Genomic DNA, 27,924 nt, shown 5'->3' with positions numbered 1-27,924 from the left:
AGTAAAGAACAGGAATGTTCCTGCTGTCAGTCTTTACCGAAGATATCCCTAATAGTATTAATAATGAATGACCATGGACAAGCTGTAAACTCAAAGTATTACCCTGGTCCACATTCTTTGTAATCGTCTTTGTAAACAAAAAAACTTTATTTTGTGTGACGATATAAAGTTTTCACGAAACCTCCTCGAGTTGTGAGACCACGTGCTTTGTGTATACAGCACATTGTGAATGTTTTCACAGCCTTCATTTTGTCGTTTTTATGGCATTTTTTGACCACGCACGAATATTCTTATGTCCATATCTTCGCAGGGGAATCAGTGCGAATTGTAATACTAATTAAATGACCGCGGGCACTTTCCACCCCCTCTACATTCTCCGAGTAGAATAGGCTAACCTTCTAATGAAAGACAGTCCACCCTCCCCCACGGAAAGGAAAAGTGCCCGCAGGCAGGCAGTATGGTCAGTAACAGTGAACAGTTTTAACTGCACTGCATCCCAGAGAATACCAGGGCGCATTTTTTCTACTCCCTGACGGAAACGGGCTTCCATAAGAATCAGTATAACTTCTGGGAAATCCATTTTTTCTGCATTAAAGTTGAACTCGTTCAGAGCGCCGTACATTGCAAACTCCAAGTGTTTCATTATGAGCTGAAGACCCTCACAGCTGAAGACGGATTCACAGCCGAAATAATATTATTAGAGTTCATAAAGCCTGTATTACGTACTATGCCTATGTCTGCAATACACCTTTGCTAGTTAATGCTACAGTACTTCACTTTCTCGGGCGTTTTTTTTAGGTAAAATCCAGGCTAGCAGGCTTGTTTTGTGATCTTCCTAAGATTGTTGAGCGTGGTGTCAAAATGTTTCCATTTGAAAGGCAGTGACGTCACCATCCTGAGGTGTGTGTAGTAGATCTGTGATGTGGTTGAGCGTGAATTGTGGTGAGCCTCTGATTGGGGGAAAAAAAGACCATGTTCAAAAAATCCTAAAAAGAGAATTAAAGTTTCACATAACAAGGCATGAGGTGTGCTGGCAGCTGTTTGACGCAGTGGTGGCTTGGCACGCTGAGGTGGGCTCTCAGCTGTGTGTGGTCTGACGCAGTGGTGGCCTGGCACGGTGAGGTGCGCTGGCAGCTGTGTGGTGTGACGCAGTGGTGGCCTTGCACGGTGAGGTGCACTGGCAGCTGTGTGGTGTGACACAGTGGTGGCCTGGCATGGTGAGGTGCGCTGGCAGCTGTGTGATGCAGTGGTGGCCGGGCACGGTGAGGTCTACTGGCAGCTGTGTGACGCAGTTGTGGCTTGGCACAGTGAGGTGCGATTTCAGCTGTGTGACGCAGTGGTGACCTGGCACAGTGAGGTGCGCTGGCAGCTGTTTGACGCAGTGGTGGCTTGGCACGGTGAGGTGCGCTTTCAGCTGTGTGTGGTCTGACGCAGTGGTGGCCTGGCACGGTGAGGTGCGCTGGCAGCTGTGTGGTGTGACGCAGTGGTGGCCTTGCACGGTGAGGTGCACTGGCAGCTGTGTGGTGTGACACAGTGGTGGCCTGGCATGGTGAGGTGCGCTGGCAGCTGTGTGGTGTGACTCAGTGCTGGCCTGGCACGGTGAGGTGTGCTGGCAGTTGTTTGACGCAGTGGTGGCTTGGCACGGTGAGGTGCGCTTTCAGCTGTGTGTGGTCTGACGCAGTGGTGGCCTGGCACGGTGAGGTGCGCTGGCAGCTGTGTGGTGTGACGCAGTGGTGGCCTGGCACGGTGAGGTGCGCTGGCAGCTGTGTGACGCAGTGGTGGCCTTGCACGGTCAGGTGTTCTGGCAGGTGTGTGATGCAGTGGTGGCCTTGCACGGTGAGGTGCACTGGCAGCTGTGTGGTGTGACACAGTGGTGGCCTGGCATGGTGAGGTGCGCTGGCAGCTGTGTGGTGTGACTCAGTGCTGGCCTGGCATGGTGAGGTACGCTGGCAGCTGTATGATGTGACGCATTGGTGGCCAGGTACTTTGAGGTGCGCTGGCAATTCTATGATGAAGTGGTGGCCTGGCACGGTGAGGTGCACTGGCATCTGTGTGGTGTGACACAGTGGTGGCCTGGCACGGCGAGGTTCGCTAGTGGCTGTGTGGTGTGACGCAGTGTCGGCCTGTCACGCTGAGGTGCACTGGCAGCTGTGTGGTGTGACACAGTGGTGTCCTGGCACGGTGAGTTGTGCTTTCAGCTGTGTGACGCAGTGGTGGCCTTGCACGGTCAGGTGTTCTGGCAGGTGTGTGATGCAGTGGTGGCCTTGCACGGTGAGGTGCACTGGCAGCTGTGTGGTGTGACACAGTGGTGGCCTGGCATGGTGAGGTGCGCTGGCAGCTGTGTGGTGTGACTCAGTGCTGGCCTGGCATGGTGAGGTACGCTGGCAGCTGTGTGGTGTGACGCATTGGTGGCCGGGTACTTTGAGGTGCGCTGGCAATTCTATGATGAAGTGGTGGCCTGGCACGGTGAGGTGCACTGGCATCTGTGTGGTGTGAGACAGTGGTGGCCTGGCACGGTGAGGTGCGCTGGTGGCTGTGTGGTGTGACGCAGTGGTGGCCTGACACGGTGAGGTGTGCTGGCAGCTTGTGTGACGCAGTGGTGGCCTGGCACGGTGAGGTGTGCTGGCAGCTTGTGTGACGCAGTGGTGGCCTGGCACGGTGAGGTGTGCTGGCAGCTGTGTGACGCAGTGGTGGCCTGGCACGGTGAGGTGCGCTGGCAGCTGTGTGACGCAGTGGTGGCCTGTCACGGTGAGGTGCGCTGGCAGCTGTGTGACGCAGTGGTGGCCTTGCACGGTCAGGTGTACTGGCAGTTGTATGATGAAGTGGTGGCCGGGCACGGTGAGGTGTGCTGGCATCTGTGTGACGCAGTGGTGGCTGGGCACGGTGAGGTGCGTTGGCAGATGTGTGACGTAGTGGTGGCCTGGCACGGTGAGGTGTGCTGGCACCTGTGTGACGCAGTGGTGGTCTGATACGGTGCGCTGCCACCTGTGTGGTGTGATTCAGTAGTGGCCGGGAACTTTGAGGTGCGCTTGCAGCTGTGTGATGCAGTGGTGGCTGGGCATGGTGAGGTGCGCTGGTAGATGTTTGACGCAGCTGTGGCAGGGTTCAGTGAGGTGCGCTGGCAGCTGTGTGACGGAGTTGTGGCCTGGTACGGTGAGGTGTGCTGGCAGCTGTGTGACGCAGTGGTGGCTTGGCACGGTGAGGTGCGCTTTCAGCTGTGTGACGCAGTGGTGGCCTGGCACAGTGAGGTGCGCTGGCGGCTGTGTGGTGTGACGCAGTGGTGGCCTGGCACGGTGAGGTGCGCTGGCAGCTCTATGGTGTGACTCAGTGCTGGCCTGGCATGGTGAGCTACGCTGGCAGCTGTGTGGTGTGACGCACTGGTGGCCGGGTACTTTGAGGTGCGCTGGGAGCTGTGTGGTGTGACGCAGTGGTGGCCTGGCATGGTGAGGTGCGCTGGCAGCTGTGTGACGCAGTGGTGGCCTGGCACGGTGAGGTGCGCTGGCAGCTGTGTGTTGTGACGCCGTGGTGGCTTTGCACGATGAGGTGCGCTTTCAGCTGTGTGTGGTCTGACGCAGTGGTGGCCTGGCACGGTGAGGTGCGCTGGCAGCTGTGTGGTGTGATGCAGTGGTGGCCTGGCACGGTGAGGTGCGCTGGCAGCTGTGTGACGCAGTGGTGGCCTTGCACGCTCAGGTGTTCTGGCAGGTGTGTGATGCAGTGGTGGCCTTGCACGGTGAGGTGCACTGGCAGCTGTGTGGTGTGACACAGTGGTGGCCTGGCATGGTGAGGTGCGCTGGCAGCTGTGTGGTGTGACTCAGTGCTGGCCTGGCATGGTGAGGTACGCTGGCAGCTGTGTGGTGTGACGCATTGGCGGCCTGACACGCTGAGGTGCACTGGTAGCTGTGTGGTGTGATGCAGTGGTGGCCTGGCACGGTGAGGTGCACTGGCAGCTGTGTGGTGTGACACAGTGGTGTCCTGTCACGGTGAGTTGTGCTTTCAGCTGTGTGATGCAGTGGCTGCTGGGCACAGTGAGGTGCACTGGCACCTGTGTGGTTTGACGTAGTGGTGGCCTGGTATGGTGAGGTGCGCTGGGAGCTGTGTGATGCAGTGGTGGCCGGGCACGGTGAGGTCTACTGGCAGCTGTGTGACGCAGTTGTGGCTTGGCACAGTGAGGTGCGATTTCAGCTGTGTGACGCAGTGGTGACCTGGCACAGTGAGGTGCGCTGGCAGCTATGTGACGCAGTGGTGGCCTGGAACGGTGAGGTGCGCTGGCAGCTGTGTGGTGTGACGCAGTGGTGGCCTGGCACGGTGAGGTGCGCTGGCAGCTGTATGACGCAGCTGTGGCAGGGTACGGTGAGGTGCGCTGGCAGCTGTGTGATGCAGCTGTGGCCGGGCTCGGTGAGGTGTGCTGGCATCTGTGTGACACAGTTGTGGCCTGGTACGGTGAGGTGTGCTGGCAGCTGTGTGATGCAGTGGTGGCTTGGCATGGTGAGGTGCGCTTTCAGCTGTGTGACGCAGTGGTGGCCTGGCACAGTGAGGTGCGCTGGCGGCTGTTTGGTGTGACTCAGTGGTGGCCTGGTACGGTGAGGTGCACTGGCGGCTGTGTGGTTTGATGTAGTGGTGGCCTGTTATGGTGAGGTGCGCTGGCAGCTGTGTGACGCAGTGGTGGCTGGGCACTTTGAGGTGCACTGGCGGCTGTGTGGTTTGACGTAGTGGTGGCCTGGCACGGTGAAGTGCGTTGGCAGATGTGTGACGCAGTGGTGGTCTGGCACGGTGAGGTGCGCTGGTGGCTGTGTGGCGTGACTCAGTGCTGGCCTGGCACGGTGAGGTGCACTGGCGGCTGTGTGGTTTGACGTAGTGGTGGCCTGTTATGGTGAGGTGCGCTGGCAGCTGTGTGACGCAGTGGTGGCTGGGCACGGTGAGGTGCACTGGCGGCTGTGTGGTTTGACGTAGTGGTGGCCTGTTATGGTGAGGTGCGCTGGCAGCTGTGTGACCCAGTGGTGGCTGGGCACGGTGAGCTGCACTGGTGGCTGTGTGGTTTGACGTAGTGGTGGCCTGGCATGGTGAGGTGCGTTGGCAAATGTGTGACGCAGTGGTGGCCTGGCACGGTGAGGTGCACTGGTGGCTGTGTGGCGTGACTCAGTGCTGGCCTGGCACGGTGAGGTGTGCTGGTGGCTGTGTGGCGTGACTCAGTGGTGGCCTGGCACGGTGACGTGCGCTGGTGGCAGTGTGGTGTGACGCAGTGGTGGCCTGGCACGGTGAGGTGCGCTGGCAGCTATGTGACGCAGTGGTGGCCTGGCACAGTGAGGTGCGCTGGCAGCTATGTGACGCAGTGGTGGCCTGGCACGGTGAGGTGCGCTGGCAGCTGTGTGGTGTGACGCAGTGGTGGCCTGGCACGGTGAGGTGCGCTGGCAGCTATGTGACGCAGTGGTGGCCTGGCACGGTGAGGTGCGCTGGCAGCTGTGTGGTGTGACGCAGTGGTGGCCTGGCACGGTGAGGTGCGCTGGCAGCTGTATGACGCAGCTGTGGCAGGGTACGGTGAGGTGCGCTGGCAGCTGTGTGATGCAGCTGTGGCCGGGCTCGGTGAGGTGTGCTGGCATCTGTGTGACACAGTTGTGGCCTGGTACGGTGAGGTGTGCTGGCAGCTGTGTGATGCAGTGGTGGCTTGGCACGGTGAGGTGCGCTTTCAGCTGTGTGACGCAGTGGTGGCCTGGCACAGTGAGGTGACCTGGCGGCTGTTTGGTGTGACTCAGTGGTGGCCTGGCACGGTGAGGTGCACTGGCGGCTGTGTGGTTTGGCGTAGTGGTGGCCTGTTATGGTGAGGTGCGCTGGCAGCTGTGTGACGCAGTGGTGGCTGGGCACTTTGAGGTGCACTGGCGGCTATGTGGTTTGACGTAGTGGTGGCCTGGCATGGTGAGGTGCGTTGGCAAATGTGTGACGCAGTGGTGGCCTGGCACGGTGAGGTGGACTGGTGGCTGTGTGGCGTGACTCAGTGCTGGCCTGGCACGGTGAGGTGTGCTGGTGGCTGTGTGGCGTGACTCAGTGGTGGCCTGGCATGGTGACGTGCGCTGGTGGCAGTGTGGTGTGACGCAGTGGTGGCCTGGCACGCTGAGGTGCACTGGTGGCTGTGTGGTGTGACTCAGTGGCGGCCTGGCACGCTGAGGTGCACTGGCAGCTGTGTGGTGTGACGCAGTGGTGGCCCGGCACGGTGAGGTGTGCTGGCAGATGTGTGGTGTGACTCTGTGGGTGCCTGGCATGGTGAGGTGTGCTGGCAGCTGTGTGGTGTGACACAGTGGTGTCCTGGCACGGTGAGTTGTGCTTTCAGCTGTGTGATGCAGTGGCTGCTAGGCACAGTGAGGTGCACTGGCACCTGTGTGGTTTGACGCAGTGGTGGCCTGGCACTGTGAGGTGTGCTGGCAGCTGTGTGACGCAGCTGTGGCCGTGCTCGGTGAGGTGTGCTGGCAGCTGTGTGACGCAGTTGTGGCCTGGTACTGTGAGGTGTGCTGGCAGCTGTGTGACGCAGTGGTGGCTTGGCACGGTGAGGTGCGCTTTCAGCTGTGTGACGCAGTGGTGGCCTGGCACATGAGGTGCGCTGGCGGCTGTGTGGTGTGACGCCGTGGTGGCCTGGCATGGTGAGCTGCGCTGGCAGCTGTGTGACGCAGTGGTGGCCTGGCACGGTGAGGTGCGCTGGCAGCTGTATGACGCAGCTGTGGCAGGGTACGGTGAGGTGCGCTGGCAGCTGTGTGTTGTGACGCCGTGGTGGCCTGGCACGGTGAGGTGTGCTTGCAGCTGTGTGACGCAGTGGTGGCCTGGTACGGTGAGGTGCGCTGGCAGTTGTATGATGCAGTGGTGGCCGGGCACAGTGAGGTGCACTCGCAGCTGTGTGGTGTGACGCAGTGGTGTTCATCAGGCACAAGTTCATCAGTGAAAAGACCACTGGCATTTTTCCTTCCCCCTACATTCTCAGAGCAGAATCGAATTTAATATTAGCATAATTTATTACAGTGCTAAGTTTAATATTTTTTATTTACTAATAGTTTATGCTAACACCTAGCTTTTTTAACGTGAGAAGTACTAATGTAAGTACCTACTGTACTGTACTTAAGTACTACCATAAGAAGTACTGCTGAATGCAACAAAAAAAAAGGAGTGGTGAAACAGCCCTACTCATACAGTATCAGTATCAACAGACATTGTATCAGTATCAGTTCTTGCTTTGTGCTTGGTTTAGGAGTTTTCCAAACATAGTCTTTCAGCTAATGCCATACCATCCTTATTGGATTTAAATCTGGAGATTCGGCTGGAGTTTTCACCCAGTTCACTCGTTCTGCTATAAGCCTCGCCCTTGCTGCTGTGTGTTTCGGATCGTTGTCTTGAAAGAGACTGTGCCTTGATCCATTGTGCTCCCTGATATATGGGGCGGCATGCTGTGTGACCACGACTTCCTCGAAGAATTCCCGATCCATAATTCCTTCGAAATAAAATTGTTTTTCAAGCAATGTAATGCAAGGTGCTTTCTAACGTTGGGCAATGTGTTTTTTCTCGAAATTTTGTTTCGAGAGACTAGATAAGTAATTCAAGTGTTTATGATATGTCACTGTTGTGAATGTCTGTGGAGTGTATCTTATTAGCCTGTCCTGACTGGTGGAGCTCATCCAGCTGTGTCTGGATATCTTGGTCAAATATTCGGGTAGTATGTTTTGTCTGTTTAGGGTTCTGTAGCATTCCACACGGCTGGGCAGCTTGTTCCCCCCTCCCTCCCCTCTCTGTGTACAGTAGAGCCTCCTGTCCTGGCTGGTAGAGCTCATCCAGCTGTGTCTGGCTAATATTAAAGCCAGTACTTTAATATTGTTTTCTATATGTTTATCAATAGTGGGTATTGCCCTAATTCGGTCCTGCACCCGTTGTTAGGTGTTTTTTAGGTGTTTTTAGGGCTTCTACCAAATATGAACACATGGCTTTAAAATGTATACAATTGTAAATACAATTGTTCTTTTTTCCCATTGAAAGTATAACATATGTGGTGTGAGAAAGAGGTCCTCATTTAATTGCATGAAACTCTGGCACTGGCGCAACAAACTGAACAAAGTTCAAGGGGGTATACGCTTTCTGTAGACACTTTATTTCCTCTTTTTCCATACTCTAAGAAATGATTTGGGAAACCTGTGGGACACTGGAGGTCATTATACATGAGCCTCTTTCTGCACCTTTTAAGCCATTGAAACCTAGTTGCCTTGTTACAAGGTCTAATATTACAGTAGGTGTGGTTTCCGTCTCCTAATTTCTGAGAATGATCAAATTGGGGAATAAGTTGTAGGGAATACCACTCTTGCACTTCTAAGAAAAGACTATCTCAAATGAAACTCGCTATAGAAAGACATCTTGTTGAAAAATTCTTTATTTTTTGTCATTTCTAAAGAAAAAACATTCATCAAGTCCTTCACAAATGTTTTGTTTGTGACTTTCTCTGTTCTTCCCTTTCACACTCAACTGAACTATGTGTTATGTCTTGTAAACGTAATCAAACATTTCACTTAGGTGTGTGGGTTAACACAAACCCATATTATATGAAACATTCAGTTTTTCATTCACGTTTTTTCTAACAATTGCATCCATGCTAGGACTACAGTAAACAACACTTTTTACTAAAGTAAATGAAATTGTTCATTAAACAAGACACATTGTTTAAAATGTATGCAATACGACGACACTAAAAACAACACTGAAACTTTTCATTGAAATACTGGACGAGATTGTGCATATTCAATGGATTTCTCCTGGTGCCTTTTTTCATCAGTCTTTTCATATTCTTGTTCTCTACTCAGGTGTCTCCTGTTCCTTTGGTGATGTCTGCTGTACACACATGGTATCATACACTTGAACAAAGTGTGATACCACCGTTTGTTCTTCTCCTAAAATAAAGATGAACATTGACAAAAGTCAGAAGCACTCTTTTCTTTGACAGACGAACAAAACAATGCAAGAATAACCATACTCTCTGTTCCTTACTCATTTCTACCTACCTGTTTGACCACTTTGTCTGCTTCAGTCAGGACAGGGTGCTGGGGCTGACTCTGAGCAATCTGAGAAGAGCTCTCTGTGATCTTCTCCCCTACAGTGGCTACATTGTACTCTGTTTGAAATCCAGGTATCGCCTCCGGTAAGTTCCTCGGTCCTTTTTGGGACTTGAAAGGGTAGAATCATTTTGTGACTACATTTCATTGTCATGCACTGATATGTTCTGGTTTGTGTTCGATTACTGCAGGCGTTCAAGTACTTTCTTTTTGTTCTAGACTGGCAGTGTTTGAGATGGTAGGAACTTGTCATATTCTCAACTTATTTTCTCTATGAGACTCTGAATGCTCTGTAAACATACTATTTTAGCAATTCTTAGAAATCTGAAAGCAGTGTTACCTGTATCATTTTTTGTCTTGGTAGTAGTATTGCAGCTCCAACATCAGCACTTAAATAATGGTTTGTGATGTTACTGGTCCTTGGAGTTAGTATACTCCTGAGAAGTCAAGAGAAATCTTACGTAAGCATTAATTATGTTTCACTTTTGAAAGCAAAGTACGTGTCAAGTACTTATAAGGCATTTGTTGATACTTTTAAGCACTTTCATTGATTATTATTAGCCTTCAATTAGTTATTCCAAGTCCATCATTCTCTACATGTTCTCACTCCATATTCAGAATGTGGGAATACAGTTGTTTTAAGGAAATGCCACTGAATAGATAGTAGCTGCATTCTACAAAGATGAATTTGCTAATTAATCAGTCAGGGACACAGCTTATACTTCAGTAGTCTTAGATCATTTAATGATGATTATTGTACTTTATAACTAGCAAAATCCCCATATCCTGTTCATTGCCCCATTTCCGGTCATGTGGATTGACTTATGCCTGAAGTGGTTAATTCTCACCTTGACATCTCGTAGAACAACTGAATCTCTACCAGGGGTGAATGTGTCCTTCCTCTTAATGTCTAAAAGAAAAGGTTAAAATTCATTGAAGCAAAATGCAACAACCCAAAATGTTGGGGAGGTCGTTTCCACAGTTATTTCATAAGACAGTGCTTGGAGTGAAACTACATGACCATGGTGAAGAAGTAAAAACACTTTACCTTGTTCCTCCTGACTGATGTCCTTATGCATGTTTTGCACAGTTGAGCGTTTTGTGTCTTGTCGTCTGTGTAGGCAACAGCCCTCTTCCCTGGGATAGAACTAGATGATATTTAGACACGTTAATTTGACTTCTCCATTGCTCACATTGATGTGGATATGATTATAATGCTCTGTTTTGTGGGCTTCCCAAGAAAACAATAAATCCCTTACTACTTGTTCGAAATGCAGTAGCACAGATCCTAACAAATACAAGAAAGAGAATATCATTCCTGTTTTGAAAAAACTTCACTGGTCACCTGTATTATCTAGGATAAATTTGAAAGTTCTTTTACTTGTTTTTAAAGCTTTAAGCGACCTAGCACGTCTGTACCTTACTGAATGTCTGTCTTCATATGTTCCTATACGTGACCTGAGATCTGCACATACTGGCCTACTGCAAATACCACATGTGAAATGCAGAAAGAGTGGAGAGGCTGCTTTTTGTTTTTATGCTTCTAAATTATGAAACTCACTTCCACTTTTTATTAGGCAGTCAAGCTCGGTACATTGTTTTAAAAAGCATTTGAAAATGTTGCTTTTAGTTAAAGTGGTTCTTTGTTCTTTCTATTTCTGTTTCTTTTTTTAGTTCTCTTTAATTGTTCTTATTTTATTACGACTTTCCTAATTTTTATTTATTTAATTGACATGTATGTTGCTTTACTGTATTGCTGTATTTTCCTTGACAACTGAAAGTATATCTCTCAATTTTAATATTTTATTTTTACGCTTGCTTTTTAAAGCACCAAAGCACTATTTGTATGAAAGGTGCTCTATAAATAAAGTTTATTATTATTATTATTTTTAATATTATTATTATACTTTGTTACATTTTTGGTTAGGACAAAGATTCTAGTAGAGGTGGCCTCTTTTACCCTGTTCCAAAAAATTGGAAAACTACCTTCAGGATACACTGACAATGACCATCTACTGTCTCCTCTAACTGTGTATTGTCATCATGCATATCTTGTGTATTATTTATTGTAGTTGGTTTTGTCATTCTGTAAAGAAGCCACCTTTCAAGGCACTATATAAAATAATGTTTGTTATTATTATTTACATTTTTCATCGTAAAATCTGGCGAAGAGTCTTAAGAGAATATCAAAGAACACGTTGCTCTTACCTTTCCATTCCAAGAAATACCCTCAGCTCGGATTGCAGAGATTGACCTCTCTGTCTCAAATTCTGAGAAACATTGACTCGATTGAAAAATGACCATTTCCTAAGATTCACATAACATCACCAGTCAACATTTGCCACTTGACATCAATAGAAACCATAGAGTACATGACATTTCCAATCAGTTTTCTTTCAAGGTACAATACCAATCGCCTTGCCAGAAGAGTTATACTGCGGTAGATAAATATTACAAATGTCAGATGCACGCAGAGTTGTTTGGATTACTATGAAAAGATTGGCAAATATATTTATGTTCATTATATTTCTTGGAGTGACCGAGCTAAAGAGAAAAAAATACTTACCTTTATCTCTGCAGACAGGATCGCAAGGGATTCCCTTATACTGGGTTCCTATATAACAAATAATACATTATTCAAAAAACATGATATTTCTCTGTCCATTGGCAGCATGATTATTTATCATTACAGTTTTAGTTAGCTTTAATTTTGTAAACCCCAAGTAAACATAGTTTGTGCCTTTCTCTGAACTTTTTGGCATTTCAATTCAGTTGTTTGTAAGCTTATTTTACAGTTGCTAGGTTGATGAAGTTCCTGAACTGTGCAGTATTTCTTTTGGGTTTGGTGCGAATCATATTCTAGCGGTTGGGGGAAAAAAGCACAGGTGCCATCCCACCATTAACCCTGAAACTTACCTTAGCCGATTCTTCAACTAAACCAGACATGTTAACTAAGTGTTACAGTATGTTTCAAAGTGTGTATTTTAGCAAACACAACTGAAGTTCTGTTGTCTCCTTGGAGACACCTGGAACTGGTGTGATGCTGGTTCTATGACATCATTCGTTCTAAATGTAAATGCAGGTATTGGCACAACATAGTAAATTGATGTAAAGTTATGGATCCATTTATGATTTTCACTCAGTTTGAAAGAGTTCCTGTCGTGTGGTTAAACTTTGTGTTACGGAGGGTTAACTGGGGTTCTGGCTACTAGTTAGGCTTGGTCATTCAGTCATCTGGTTCATGAAATAGGAAGCTAAGAGATCTGTGTTTTAGTTTTACTGTTTGTTTTTGTTCCATAGAATAAGAAATGTTTCATTAATATTAGTAATAGAGTAGGTGTTTCTCTAAACAGTGTGTGTCAGTTTGCACTGCAGGTGTGCCAGGTAGAGACCATTTAAGAACCCAAAAATATGCTGTCATTTACTGCCGTGGCTAATTTCTGTTAACCTTGTCTCTCACTCACTTTGATGAGCAAAATGTTCATACATAAAGCATACATTTCTGATTGGTCAGAAGAAGCTTCTTAACATATAAGGTATAAAGAAAGTCAGAAAGTTAGGCACTTAGGTCAGCCTTAGGCAGTTAACCAAGACCATAATCCGATAAGAAGCTATTCCCTTTCATGTTGCTAAATCACATGTAGGATACATGAGTTACACCTCCACTTAAGAGACCTTAAAGAGACCTTGGCCAGCCAGGAGTGTAGAAAACCGTAAAACAGTTCTTGAGGACCTAATTGTTAACTCTTAACAGGCAAAGGTTCCTTCAGTCCTATGAGAAATATTTTAGAATTGAACTAAAGTGTGTTTCCGATACAGGAGCATATGTCTGGCAGGGACTGTTGGAGAGGCCCTGCATGAGAACCCCTGGCTGCAGTTCCACATCCCCCTGAAAGTAAATAGAGCCATAAGCACTGAGCTAAGGACACTGCTCCAGGACATGCTGGCTGTCGATCCTGACCAGCGACCAGAAGCCATCCAGCAGAAGAAGCAGGTCAGGCAAGCCATGGCACGAGAGAAAACATCTTTGTAGTGACTGATAGCAAGATGTCCGTGACCAAGGGCAATTCGTCTGAGTAAAGTCTGATTTCATTTTTATGTCCCGAAAGGCCACTGCCTTTGTGCTGTAGATTTCTGATTTAGACGGGCATTTCTATGGACAACTTTGACTTTTCTGTGGGTCCAATGAAAATAAGTTTTTTAACTTATTCTTTGTTACAGTTTTCGAAAGTTTAAAGACATTCACTGAGTTGACGATAAAGGAAAAGTTTCATCTTTCACCTCTTGGAAGGTAGGCCGGTCAGAGGTACAATATATGTCTTCATCCTCCATGTTTGTAACTACAGGTTTCACAGTGTTGAGCTAAGACACAAAAACACCTACAAATGGCAGTTCCAAATGTATCAAATGTATAAACCTGGGCTGAAAAAGTGTGTACAGTATATACTCTGTGTAGGTCTGATAAAAGTATTTGAGTCAAAGTGTCATATGGATACAAATTCTCATGATTTTGTATTGTGTGTTTTTTCTCTGTTCTGCTTTATTGAAAGAAATCAGATGCTCTTCCTGAAACTTACCTTAGCTGATTCTTCAGCTAAACCAGACAGACTTCTGAAATTCTCAAATATTATCAAATCTTGTTGGTTCAGAGGTGGTGGAGCCCATTACCAACAGACTCACAGCTGAAATTGCTGTGAAAAGGGCTTCTACCAAATATTAACATGTGGGTGAAAATGTATACAATTGTAATATTTCCTTTTTTCCCATTGAAAGTATAACATATGTGGTGTGAGAAAGAGGTCCTCATTTAATTGCATGAAACTCTGGCACTGGCGCAACAAACTGAACAAAGTTCAAGGGGGTATACGCTTTCTGTAGACACTTTATTTCCTCTTTTTCCATACTCTAAGAAATGATTTGGGAAACCTGTGGGACACTGGAGGTCATTATACATGAGCCTCTTTCTGCACCTTTTAAGCCATTGAAACCTAGTTGCCTTGTTACAAGGTCTAATATTACAGTAGGTGTGGTTTCCGTCTCCTAATTTCTGAGAATGATCAAATTGGGGAATAAGTTGTAGGGAATACCACTCTTGCACTTCTAAGAAAAGACTATCTCAAATGAAACTCGCTATAGAAAGACATCTTGTTGAAAAATTCTTTATTTTTTGTCATTTCTAAAGAAAAAACATTCATCAAGTCCTTCACAAATGTTTTGTTTGTGACTTTCTCTGTTGTTCCCTTTCACACTCAACTGAACTATGTGTTATGTCTTGTAAACGTAATCAAACATTTCACTTAGGTGTGTGGGTTAACACAAACCCATATTGTATGAAACATTCAGTTTTTCATTCAAGTTTTTTCTAACAATTGCATCCATGCTAGGACTACAGTAAACAACACTTTTTACTAAAGTAAATGAAATTGTTCATTAAACAAGACACATTGTTTTAAATGTATGCAATACGACGACACTAAAAACAACACTGAAACTTTTCATTGAAATACTGGACGAGATTGTGCATATTCAATGGATTTCTCCTGGTGCTTTTTTTCATCAGTCTTTTCATGTTCTTGTTCTCTACTCAGGTGTCTCCTGTTCCTTTGGTGAAGTCTGCTGTACACACATGGTATCATACACTTGAGCAAAGTGTGATACCACCGTTTGTTCTTCTCCTAAAATAAAGATGAACATTGACAAAAGTCAGAAGCACTCTTTTCTTTGACAGACGAACAAAACAATGCAAGAATAACCATACTCTCTGTTCCTTACTCATTTCTACCTACCTGTTTGACCACTTTGTCTGCTTCAGTCAGGACAGGGTGCTGGGGCTGACTCTGAGCAATCTGAGAAGAGCTCTCTGTGATCTTCTCCCCTACAGTGGCTACATTGTACTCTGTTTGAAATCCAGGTATCGCCTCCGGTAAGTTCCTCGGTCCTTTTTGGGACTTGAAAGGGCAGAATCATTTTGTGACTACATTTCCTTGTCATGCACTGATATGTTCTGGTTTGTGTTCGATTACTGCAGGCGTTCAAGTACTTTCTTTTTGTTCTAGATTGGCAGTGTTTGAGATGGTAGGAACTTGTCATATTCTCAACTCTGAATGCTCTGTAAACATACTATTTTAGCAATTCTTAGAAATCTGAAAGCAGTGTTACCTGTATCATTTTTTGTCTTGGTAGTAGTATTGCAGCTCCAACATCAGCACTTAAATAATGGTTTGTGATGTTACTTGTCCTTGGAGTTAGTATACTCCTGAGAAGTCAAGAGAAATCTTACGTAAGCATTAATTATGTTTCACTTTTGAAAGCAAAGTACGTGTCAAGTACTTTGAAGGCATTTGTTGATACTTTTAAGCACTTTCGTTGATTATTATTATCCTTCAATTAGTTATTACAAGTCCAACATTCTCTACATGATCTCACTCCATATTCCGAATGTGGGAATACAGTTGTTTTAAGGAAATGCCACTGAATAGATAGTAGCTGCACTCTACAAAGATGAATTTGCTAATTAATCAGTCAGGGACACAGCTTATACTTCAGTAGTCTTAGATCATGTAATGATGATTATTGTACTTTATAACTAGCAAAATCCCCATATCCTGTTCATTGCCCCCTTTTCAGTTATGTGGATTGACTTATGCCTGAAGTGGTTAATTCTCACCTTGACATCTCATAGAACAACTGAATCTCTACCAAGGGTGAATGTGTCCTTCCTCTTAATGTCTAAAAGAAAAGGTTAAAATTCATTGAAGCAAAATGCAACAACCCAAAATGTTGGGGAGGTCGTTTCCACAGTTATTTCATATGACAGTGCTTGGAGTGAAACTACATGACCATGGTGAAGAAGAAAAAACACTTTACCTTGTTCCTCCTGACTGATGTCCTTATGCGTGTTTTGCACAGTTGAGTGTTTTGTGTCTTGTCGTCTGTGTAGGCAACAGCCCTCTTCCCTGGGATAGAACTAGATGATATTTAGACACGTTAATTTGACTTCTCCATTGCTCACATTGATGTGGATATGATTATAATGCTCTGTTTTGTGGGCTTCCCAAGAAAACAATAAATCCCTTACTACTTGTTCGAAATGCAGTAGCACAGATCCTAACCAATACAAGAAAGAGAATATCATTCCTATTTTGAAAAAACTTCACTTTTCACCTGTATTATCTAGGATAAATTTGAAAGTTATTTTACTTGATTTTTAAGCTTTAAGCGACGTAGCACGTCTGTACCTTCCTGAATGTCTGTCTTCCTATGTTCCTATACGTGACCTGAGATCTGCACATACTGGCCTACTGCAAATACCACATGTGAAATGCAGAAAGAGTGGAGAGGCTGCTTTTTGTTTTTATGCTTCTAAATTATGAAACTCACTTCCACTTTTTATTAGGCAGTCAAGCTCGGTACATTGTTTTAAAAAACATTTGAAAATGTTGCTTTTAGTTAAAGTGGTTCTTTGTTCTTTCTATTTCTGTTTCTTTTTTTAGTTCTCTTTAATTGTTCTTATTTTATTACGACTTTCCTAATTTTTATTTATTTAGTTGACATGTATGTTGCTTTACTGTATTGCTGTATTTTCCTTGACAACTGAAAGTATATCTCTCAATTTTAATATTTTACTTTTACGCTTGGTTTTTAAAGCACCAAAGCACTATTTGTATGAAAGGTGCTCTATAAATAAAGTTTATTATTATTATTTTTAATATTATTATTATACTTTGTTACATTTTTGGTTAGGACAAAGATTCTAGTAGAGGTGACCTCTTTTACCCCGTTCCAAAAAATTGGAAAACTACCTTCAGAATACACTGACCATGACCATCTACTGTCTCCTTTAACTGTGTATTGTCATCATGCATATCTTGTGTATTATTTATTGTAGTTGGTTTTGTCATTCTGTAAAGAAGCCACCTTTCAAGGCACTATATAAAATAATGTTTGTTATTATTATTTACATTTTTCATTGTAAAATCTGGCGAAGAGTCTTAAGAGAATAACAAAGAACACGTTGCTCTTACCTTTCCATTCCAAGAAATGCCCTCAGCTCGGATTGCAGAGATTGACCTCTCTGTCTCAAATTCTGAGAAACATAGACTCGATTGAAAAATGACCATTTCCTAAGATTCACATAACATCACCAGTCAACATTTGCCACTTGACATCAATAGAAACCATAGAGTACATGACATTTCCAATCAGTTTTCTTTCAAGGTACAATACCAATCGCCTTGCCAGAAGAGTTATACTGCGGTAGATAAATATTACAAATGTCAGATACACGCAGAGTTGTTTGGATTACTATGAAAAGATTGGCAAATATATTTATGTTCATTATATTTCTTGGAGTGACCGAGCTAAAGAGAAAAAAATACTTACCTTTATCTCTGCAGACAGGATCGCAAGGGATTCCCTTATACTGGGTTCCTATATAACAAATAATACATTATTCAAAAAACATGATATTTCTCTGTCCATTGGCAGCATGATTGTTTATCATTACAGTTTTAGTTAGCTTTAATTTTGTAAACCCCAAGTAAACATAGTTTGTGCCTTTCTCTGAACTTTTTGGCTTTTCAATTCAGTTGTTTGTAAGCTTATTTTACAGTTGCTAGGTTGATGAAGTTCCTGAACTGTGCAGTATTTCTTTTGGGTTTGGTGCGAATCATATTCTAGTGGTTGGGGGAAAAAAGCACAGGTGCCATCCCACCATTTAACCCTGAAACTTACCTTAGCCGATTCTTCAACTAAACCAGACATGTTAACTAAGTGTTACAGTATGTTTCAAAGTGTGTATTTTAGCAAACACAACTGAAGTTCTTTTGTCTCCTTGGAGACACCTGGAACTGGTGTGATGCTGGTTCTATGACATCATTCGTTCTAAATGTAAATGCAGGTATTGGCACAACATAGTAAATTGGTGTAAAGTTATGGATCCATTTATGATTTTCACTCAGTTTGAAAGAGTTCCTGTCGTGTAGTTAAACTTTGTGTTACGGAGGGTTAACTGGGGTTCTGGCTACTAGTTAGGCTTGGTCATTCAGTCATCTGGTTCATGAAATAGGAAGCTAAGAGATCTGTGTTTTAGTTTTACTGTTTGTTTTTGTTCCATAGAATAAGAAATGTTTCATTAATATTAGTAATAGAGTAGCTGTTTCTCTAAACAGTGTGTGTCAGTTTGCACTGCAGGTGTGCCAGGTAGAGACCATTTAAGAACCCAAAAATATGCTGTCATTTACTGCCGTGGCTAATTTCTGTTAACCTTGTCTCTCACTCACTTTGATGAGCAAAATGTTCATACATAAAGCATACATTTCTGATTGGTCAGAAGAAGCTTCTTAACATATAAGGTATAAAGAAAGTCAGAAAGTTAGGCATTTAGGTCAGCCTTAGGCAGTTAACCAAGACCATAATCCGATAAGAAGCTATTCCCTTTCATGTTGCTAAATCACATGTTGGATACATGAGTTACACCTCCACTTAAGAGACCTTAAAGAGACCTTGGCCAGCCAGGAGTGTAGAAAACCGTAAAACAGTTCTTGAGGACCTAATTGTTAACTCTTAACAGGCAAAGGTTCCTTCAGTCCTATGAGAAATATTTTAGAATTGAACTAAAGTGTGTTTCCGATACAGGAGCATATGTCTGTCAGGGCCTGTTGGAGAGGCCCTGCATGAGAACCCCTGGCTGCAGTTCCACATCCCCCTGAAAGTAAATAGAGCCATAAGCACTGAGCTAAGGACACTGCTCCAGGACATGCTGGCTGTCGATCCTGACCAGCGACCAGAAGCCATCCAGCAGAAGAAGCAGGTCAGGCAAGCCATGGCACGAGAGAAAACATATTTGTAGTGACTGATAGCAAGATGTCCGTGACCAAGGGCAATTCGTCTGAGTAAAGTCTGATTTCATTTTTATGTCCCGAAAGGCCACTGCCTTTGTGCTGTAGATTTCTGATTTAGACGGGCATTTCTATGGACAACTTTGACTTTTCTGTGGGTCCAATGAAAATAAGTTTTTTAACTTATTCTTTGTTACAGTTTTCGAAAGTTTAAAGACATTCACTGAGTTGACGATAAAGGAAAAGTTTCATCTTTCACCTCTTGGAAGGTAGGCCGGTCAGAGGTACAATATATGTCTTCATGTCTTCATCCTCCATGTTTGTAACTACAGGTTTCACAGTGTTGAGCTAAGACACAAAAACACCTACAAATGGCAGTTCCAAATGTATCAAATGTATAAACCTGGGCTGAAAAAGTGTGTACAGTATATACTCTGTGTAGGTCTGATAAAAGTATTTGAGTCAAAGTGTCATATGGATACAAATTCTCATGATTTTGTATTGTGTGTTTTTTCTCTGTTCTGCTTTATTGAAAGAAATCAGATGCTCTTCCTGAAACTTACCTTAGCTGATTCTTCAGCTAAACCAGACAGACTTCTGAAATTCTCAAATATTATCAAATCTTGTTGGTTCAGAGGTGGTGGAGCCCATTACCAACAGACTCACAGCTGAAATTGCTGTGAAAAGGGCTTCTACCAAATATTAACATGTGGGTGAAAATGTATACAATTGTAATATTTCCTTTTTTCCCATTGAAAGTATAACATATGTGGTGTGAGAAAGAGGTCCTCATTTAATTGCATGAAACTCTGGCACTGGCGCAACAAACTGAACAAAGTTCAAGGGGGTATACGCTTTCTGTAGACACTTTATTTCCTCTTTTTCCATACTCTAAGAAATGATTTGGGAAACCTGTGGGACACTGGAGGTCATTATACATGAGCCTCTTTCTGCACCTTTTAAGCCATTGAAACCTAGTTGCCTTGTTACAAGGTCTAATATTACAGTAGGTGTGGTTTCCGTCTCCTAATTTCTGAGAATGATCAAATTGGGGAATAAGTTGTAGGGAATACCACTCTTGCACTTCTAAGAAAAGACTATCTCAAATGAAACTCGCTATAGAAAGACATCTTGTTGAAAAATTCTTTATTTTTTGTCATTTCTAAAGAAAAAACATTCATCAAGTCCTTCACAAATGTTTTGTTTGTGACTTTCTCTGTTGTTCCCTTTCACACTCAACTGAACTATGTGTTATGTCTTGTAAACGTAATCAAACATTTCACTTAGGTGTGTGGGTTAACACAAACCCATATTGTATGAAACATTCAGTTTTTCATTCAAGTTTTTTCTAACAATTGCATCCATGCTAGGACTACAGTAAACAACACTTTTTACTAAAGTAAATGAAATTGTTCATTAAACAAGACACATTGTTTTAAATGTATGCAATACGACGACACTAAAAACAACACTGAAACTTTTCATTGAAATACTGGACGAGATTGTGCATATTCAATGGATTTCTCCTGGTGCTTTTTTTCATCAGTCTTTTCATGTTCTTGTTCTCTACTCAGGTGTCTCCTGTTCCTTTGGTGAAGTCTGCTGTACACACATGGTATCATACACTTGAGCAAAGTGTGATACCACCGTTTGTTCTTCTCCTAAAATAAAGATGAACATTGACAAAAGTCAGAAGCACTCTTTTCTTTGACAGACGAACAAAACAATGCAAGAATAACCATACTCTCTGTTCCTTACTCATTTCTACCTACCTGTTTGACCACTTTGTCTGCTTCAGTCAGGACAGGGTGCTGGGGCTGACTCTGAGCAATCTGAGAAGAGCTCTCTGTGATCTTCTCCCCTACAGTGGCTACATTGTACTCTGTTTGAAATCCAGGTATCGCCTCCGGTAAGTTCCTCGGTCCTTTTTGGGACTTGAAAGGGCAGAATCATTTTGTGACTACATTTCCTTGTCATGCACTGATATGTTCTGGTTTGTGTTCGATTACTGCAGGCGTTCAAGTACTTTCTTTTTGTTCTAGATTGGCAGTGTTTGAGATGGTAGGAACTTGTCATATTCTCAACTCTGAATGCTCTGTAAACATACTATTTTAGCAATTCTTAGAAATCTGAAAGCAGTGTTACCTGTATCATTTTTTGTCTTGGTAGTAGTATTGCAGCTCCAACATCAGCACTTAAATAATGGTTTGTGATGTTACTTGTCCTTGGAGTTAGTATACTCCTGAGAAGTCAAGAGAAATCTTACGTAAGCATTAATTATGTTTCACTTTTGAAAGCAAAGTACGTGTCAAGTACTTTGAAGGCATTTGTTGATACTTTTAAGCACTTTCGTTGATTATTATTATCCTTCAATTAGTTATTACAAGTCCAACATTCTCTACATGATCTCACTCCATATTCCGAATGTGGGAATACAGTTGTTTTAAGGAAATGCCACTGAATAGATAGTAGCTGCACTCTACAAAGATGAATTTGCTAATTAATCAGTCAGGGACACAGCTTATACTTCAGTAGTCTTAGATCATGTATTGATGATTATTGTACTTTATAACTAGCAAAATCCCCATATCCTGTTCATTGCCCCCTTTTCAGTTATGTGGATTGACTTATCCCTGAAGTGGTTAATTCTCACCTTGACATCTCATAGAACAACTGAATCTCTACCAAGGGTGAATGTGTCCTTCCTCTTAATGTCTAAAAGAAAAGGTTAAAATTCATTGAAGCAAAATGCAACAACCCAAAATGTTGGGGAGGTCGTTTCCACAGTTATTTCATATGACAGTGCTTGGAGTGAAACTACATGACCATGGTGAAGAAGAAAAAACACTTTACCTTGTTCCTCCTGACTGATGTCCTTATGCGTGTTTTGCACAGTTGAGTGTTTTGTGTCTTGTCGTCTGTGTAGGCAACAGCCCTCTTCCCTGGGATAGAACTAGATGATATTTAGACACGTTAATTTGACTTCTCCATTGCTCACATTGATGTGGATATGATTATAATGCTCTGTTTTGTGGGCTTCCCAAGAAAACAATAAATCCCTTACTACTTGTTCGAAATGCAGTAGCACAGATCCTAACCAATACAAGAAAGAGAATATCATTCCTATTTTGAAAAAACTTCACTTTTCACCTGTATTATCTAGGATAAATTTGAAAGTTATTTTACTTGATTTTTAAGCTTTAAGCGACGTAGCACGTCTGTACCTTCCTGAATGTCTGTCTTCCTATGTTCCTATACGTGACCTGAGATCTGCACATACTGGCCTACTGCAAATACCACATGTGAAATGCAGAAAGAGTGGAGAGGCTGCTTTTTGTTTTTATGCTTCTAAATTATGAAACTCACTTCCACTTTTTATTAGGCAGTCAAGCTCGGTACATTGTTTTAAAAAACATTTGAAAATGTTGCTTTTAGTTAAAGTGGTTCTTTGTTCTTTCTATTTCTGTTTCTTTTTTTAGTTCTCTTTAATTGTTCTTATTTTATTACGACTTTCCTAATTTTTATTTATTTAGTTGATATGTATGTTGCTTTACTGTATTGCTGTATTTTCCTTGACAACTGAAAGTATATCTCTCAATTTTAATATTTTACTTTTACGCTTGGTTTTTAAAGCACCAAAGCACTATTTGTATGAAAGGTGCTCTATAAATAAAGTTTATTATTATTATTTTTAATATTATTATTATACTTTGTTACATTTTTGGTTAGGACAAAGATTCTAGTAGAGGTGACCTCTTTTACCCCGTTCCAAAAAATTGGAAAACTACCTTCAGAATACACTGACCATGACCATCTACTGTCTCCTTTAACTGTGTATTGTCATCATGCATATCTTGTGTATTATTTATTGTAGTTGGTTTTGTCATTCTGTAAAGAAGCCACCTTTCAAGGCACTATATAAAATAATGTTTGTTATTATTATTTACATTTTTCATTGTAAAATCTGGCGAAGAGTCTTAAGAGAATAACAAAGAACACGTTGCTCTTACCTTTCCATTCCAAGAAATGCCCTCAGCTCGGATTGCAGAGATTGACCTCTCTGTCTCAAATTCTGAGAAACATAGACTCGATTGAAAAATGACCATTTCCTAAGATTCACATAACATCACCAGTCAACATTTGCCACTTGACATCAATAGAAACCATAGAGTACATGACATTTCCAATCAGTTTTCTTTCAAGGTACAATACCAATCGCCTTGCCAGAAGAGTTATACTGCGGTAGATAAATATTACAAATGTCAGATACACGCAGAGTTGTTTGGATTACTATGAAAAGATTGGCAAATATATTTATGTTCATTATATTTCTTGGAGTGACCGAGCTAAAGAGAAAAAAATACTTACCTTTATCTCTGCAGACAGGATCGCAAGGGATTCCCTTATACTGGGTTCCTATATAACAAATAATACATTATTCAAAAAACATGATATTTCTCTGTCCATTGGCAGCATGATTGTTTATCATTACAGTTTTAGTTAGCTTTAATTTTGTAAACCCCAAGTAAACATAGTTTGTGCCTTTCTCTGAACTTTTTGGCTTTTCAATTCAGTTGTTTGTAAGCTTATTTTACAGTTGCTAGGTTGATGAAGTTCCTGAACTGTGCAGTATTTCTTTTGGGTTTGGTGCGAATCATATTCTAGTGGTTGGGGGAAAAAAGCACAGGTGCCATCCCACCATTAAACCCTGAAACTTACCTTAGCCGATTCTTCAACTAAACCAGACATGTTAACTAAGTGTTACAGTATGTTTCAAAGTGTGTATTTTAGCAAACACAACTGAAGTTCTTTTGTCTCCTTGGAGACACCTGGAACTGGTGTGATGCTGGTTCTATGACATCATTCGTTCTAAATGTAAATGCAGGTATTGGCACAACATAGTAAATTGGTGTAAAGTTATGGATCCATTTATGATTTTCACTCAGTTTGAAAGAGTTCCTGTCGTGTAGTTAAACTTTGTGTTACGGAGGGTTAACTGGGGTTCTGGCTACTAGTTAGGCTTGGTCATTCAGTCATCTGGTTCATGAAATAGGAAGCTAAGAGATCTGTGTTTTAGTTTTACTGTTTGTTTTTGTTCCATAGAATAAGAAATGTTTCATTAATATTAGTAATAGAGTAGCTGTTTCTCTAAACAGTGTGTGTCAGTTTGCACTGCAGGTGTGCCAGGTAGAGACCATTTAAGAACCCAAAAATATGCTGTCATTTACTGCCGTGGCTAATTTCTGTTAACCTTGTCTCTCACTCACTTTGATGAGCAAAATGTTCATACATAAAGCATACATTTCTGATTGGTCAGAAGAAGCTTCTTAACATATAAGGTATAAACAAAGTCAGAAAGTTAGGCACTTAGGTCAGCCTTAGGCAGTTAACCAAGACCATAATCTGATAAGAAGCTATTCCCTTTCATGTTGCTAAATCACATGTAGGATACATGAGTTACACCTCCACTTAAGAGACCTTAAAGAGACCTTGGCCAGCCAGGAGTGTAGAAAACCGTAAAACAGTTCTTGAGGACCTAATTGTTAACTCTTAACAGGCAAAGGTTCCTTCAGTCCTATGAGAAATATTTTAGAATTGAACTAAAGTGTGTTTCCGATACAGGAGCATATGTCTGTCAGGGCCTGTTGGAGAGGCCCTGCATGAGAACCCCTGGCTGCAGTTCCACATCCCCCTGAAAGTAAATAGAGCCATAAGCACGGAGCTAAGGACACTGCTCCAGGACATGCTGGCTGTCGATCCTGACCAGCGACCAGAAGCCATCCAGCTGAAGAAGCAAGTCAGGCAAGCCATGGCACTAGAGAAAACATCTTTGTAGTGACTGATAGCAAGATGTCCGTGACCAAGGGCAAATCGTCTGAGTAAAGTCTGATTTCATTTTTATGTCCCGAAAGGCCACTGCCTTTGTGCTGTAGATTTCTGATTTAGACGGGCATTTCTATGGACAACTTTGACTTTTCTGTGGGTCCAATGAAAATAAGTTTTTTAACTTATTCTTTGTTACAGTTTTCGAAAGTTTAAAGACATTCACTGAGTTGACGATAAAGGAAAAGTTTCATCTTTCACCTCTTGGAAGGTAGGCCGGTCAGAGGTACAATATATGTCTTCATCCTCCATGTTTGTAACTACAGGTTTCACAGTGTTGAGCTAAGACACAAAAACACCTACAAATGGCAGTTCCAAATGTATCAAATGTATAAACCTGGGCTGAAAAAGTGTGTACAGTATATACTCTGTGTAGGTCTGATAAAAGTATTTGAGTCAAAGTGTCATATGGATACAAATTCTCATGATTTTGTATTGTGTGTTTTTTCTCTGTTCTGCTTTATTGAAAGAAATCAGATGCTCTTCCTGAAACTTACCTTAGCTGATTCTTCAGCTAAACCAGACAGACTTCTGAAATTCTCAAATATTATCAAATCTTGTTGGTTCAGAGGTGGTGGAGCCCATTACCAACAGACTCACAGCTGAAATTGCTGTGAAAAGGGCTTCTACCAAATATTAACATGTGGGTGAAAATGTATACAATTGTAATATTTCCTTTTTTCCCTTTGAAAGTATAACATATGTGGTGTGAGAAAGAGGTCCTCATTTAATTGCATGAAACTCTGGCACTGGCGCAACAAACTGAACAAAGTTCAAGGGGGTATACGCTTTCTGTAGACACTTTATTTCCTCTTTTTCCATACTCTGAGAAATGATTTGGGAAACCTGTGGGACACTGGAGGTCATTATACATGAGCCTCTTTCTGCACCTTTTAAGCCATTGAAACCTAGTTGCCTTGTTACAAGGTCTAATATTACAGTAGGTGTGGTTTCCGTCTCCTAATTTCTGAGAATGATCAAATTGGGGAATAAGTTGTAGGGAATACCACTCTTGCACTTCTAAGAAAAGACTATCTCAAATGAAACTCGCTATAGAAAGACATCTTGTTGAAAAATTCTTTATTTTTTGTCATTTCTAAAGAAAAAACATTCATCAAGTCCTTCACAAATGTTTTGTTTGTGACTTTCTCTGTTGTTCCCTTTCACACTCAACTGAACTATGTGTTATGTCTTGTAAACGTAATCAAACATTTCACTTAGGTGTGTGGGTTAACACAAACCCATATTGTATGAAACATTCAGTTTTTCATTCAAGTTTTTTCTAACAATTGCATCCATGCTAGGACTACAGTAAACAACACTTTTTACTAAAGTAAATGAAATTGTTCATTTAACAAGACACATTGTTTTAAATGTATGCAATACGACGACACTAAAAACAACACTGAAACTTTTCATTGAAATACTGGACGAGATTGTGCATATTCAATGGATTTCTCCTGGTGCTTTTTTTCATCAGTCTTTTCATATTCTTGTTCTCTACTCAGGTGTCTCCTGTTCCTTTGGTGATGTCTGCTGTATACACATGGTATCATACACTTGAGCAAAGTGTGATACCACCGTTTGTTCTTCTCCTAAAATAAAGATGAACATTGACAAAAGTCAGAAGCACTCTTTTCTTTGACAGACGAACAAAACAATGCAAGAATAACCATACTCTCTGTTCCTTACTCATTTCTACCTACCTGTTTGACCACTTTGTCTGCTTCAGTCAGGACAGGGTGCTGGGGCTGACTCTGAGCAATCTGAGAAGAGCTCTCTGTGATCTTCTCCCCTACAGTGGCTACATTGTACTCTGTTTGAAATCCAGGTATCGCCTCCGGTAAGTTCCTCGGTCCTTTTTGGGACTTGAAAGGGTAGAATCATTTTGTGACTACATTTCCTTGTCATGCACTGATATGTTCTGGTTTGTGTTCGATTACTGCAGGCGTTCAAGTACTTTCTTTTTGTTCTAGATTGGCAGTGTTTGAGATGGTAGGAACTTGTCATATTCTCAACTCTGAATGCTCTGTAAACATACTATTTTAGCAATTCTTAGAAATCTGAAAGCAGTGTTACCTGTATCATTTTTTGTCTTGGTAGTAGTATTGCAGCTCCAACATCAGCACTTAAATAATGGTTTGTGATGTTACTTGTCCTTGGAGTTAGTATACTCCTGAGAAGTCAAGAGAAATCTTACGTAAGCATTAATTATGTTTCACTTTTGAAAGCAAAGTACGTGTCAAGTACTTTGAAGGCATTTGTTGATACTTTTAAGCACTTTCGTTGATTATTATTATCCTTCAATTAGTTATTACAAGTCCAACATTCTCTACATGATCTCACTCCATATTCCGAATGTGGGAATACAGTTGTTTTAAGGAAATGCCACTGAATAGATAGTAGCTGCACTCTACAAAGATGAATTTGCTAATTAATCAGTCAGGGACACAGCTTATACTTCAGTAGTCTTAGATCATGTAATGATGATTATTGTACTTTATAACTAGCAAAATCCCCATATCCTGTTCATTGCCCCCTTTTCAGTTATGTGGATTGACTTATCCCTGAAGTGGTTAATTCTCACCTTGACATCTCATAGAACAACTGAATCTCTACCAAGGGTGAATGTGTCCTTCCTCTTAATGTCTAAAAGAAAAGGTTAAAATTCATTGAAGCAAAATGCAACAACCCAAAATGTTGGGGAGGTCGTTTCCACAGTTATTTCATATGACAGTGCTTGGAGTGAAACTACATGACCATGGTGAAGAAGAAAAAACACTTTACCTTGTTCCTCCTGACTGATGTCCTTATGCGTGTTTTGCACAGTTGAGTGTTTTGTGTCTTGTCGTCTGTGTAGGCAACAGCCCTCTTCCCTGGGATAGAACTAGATGATATTTAGACACGTTAATTTGACTTCTCCATTGCTCACATTGATGTGGATATGATTATAATGCTCTGTTTTGTGGGCTTCCCAAGAAAACAATAAATCCCTTACTACTTGTTCGAAATGCAGTAGCACAGATCCTAACCAATACAAGAAAGAGAATATCATTCCTATTTTGAAAAAACTTCACTTTTCACCTGTATTATCTAGGATAAATTTGAAAGTTATTTTACTTGATTTTTAA

General features: G+C 42.6%; 1 protein-coding gene across 1 annotated transcript in view; it reads right to left on the bottom strand.

Annotated features, from left to right (window-relative positions):
* LOC138231309 (zinc finger C2HC domain-containing protein 1C-like) overlaps positions 1-27,924 on the bottom strand; it is a 153,087-nt gene that overhangs the window by 39,437 nt on the left and 85,726 nt on the right. The window lies entirely within an intron of this gene.

Source organism: Lepisosteus oculatus, unplaced genomic scaffold (genome assembly GCF_040954835.1).
Source record: "Lepisosteus oculatus isolate fLepOcu1 unplaced genomic scaffold, fLepOcu1.hap2 HAP2_SCAFFOLD_53, whole genome shotgun sequence".
Taxonomy (NCBI): domain Eukaryota; kingdom Metazoa; phylum Chordata; class Actinopteri; order Semionotiformes; family Lepisosteidae; genus Lepisosteus; species Lepisosteus oculatus.
Note: the sequence above shows the minus strand (reverse complement) of the source record. Positions and strands in the feature narration are given on the sequence as shown.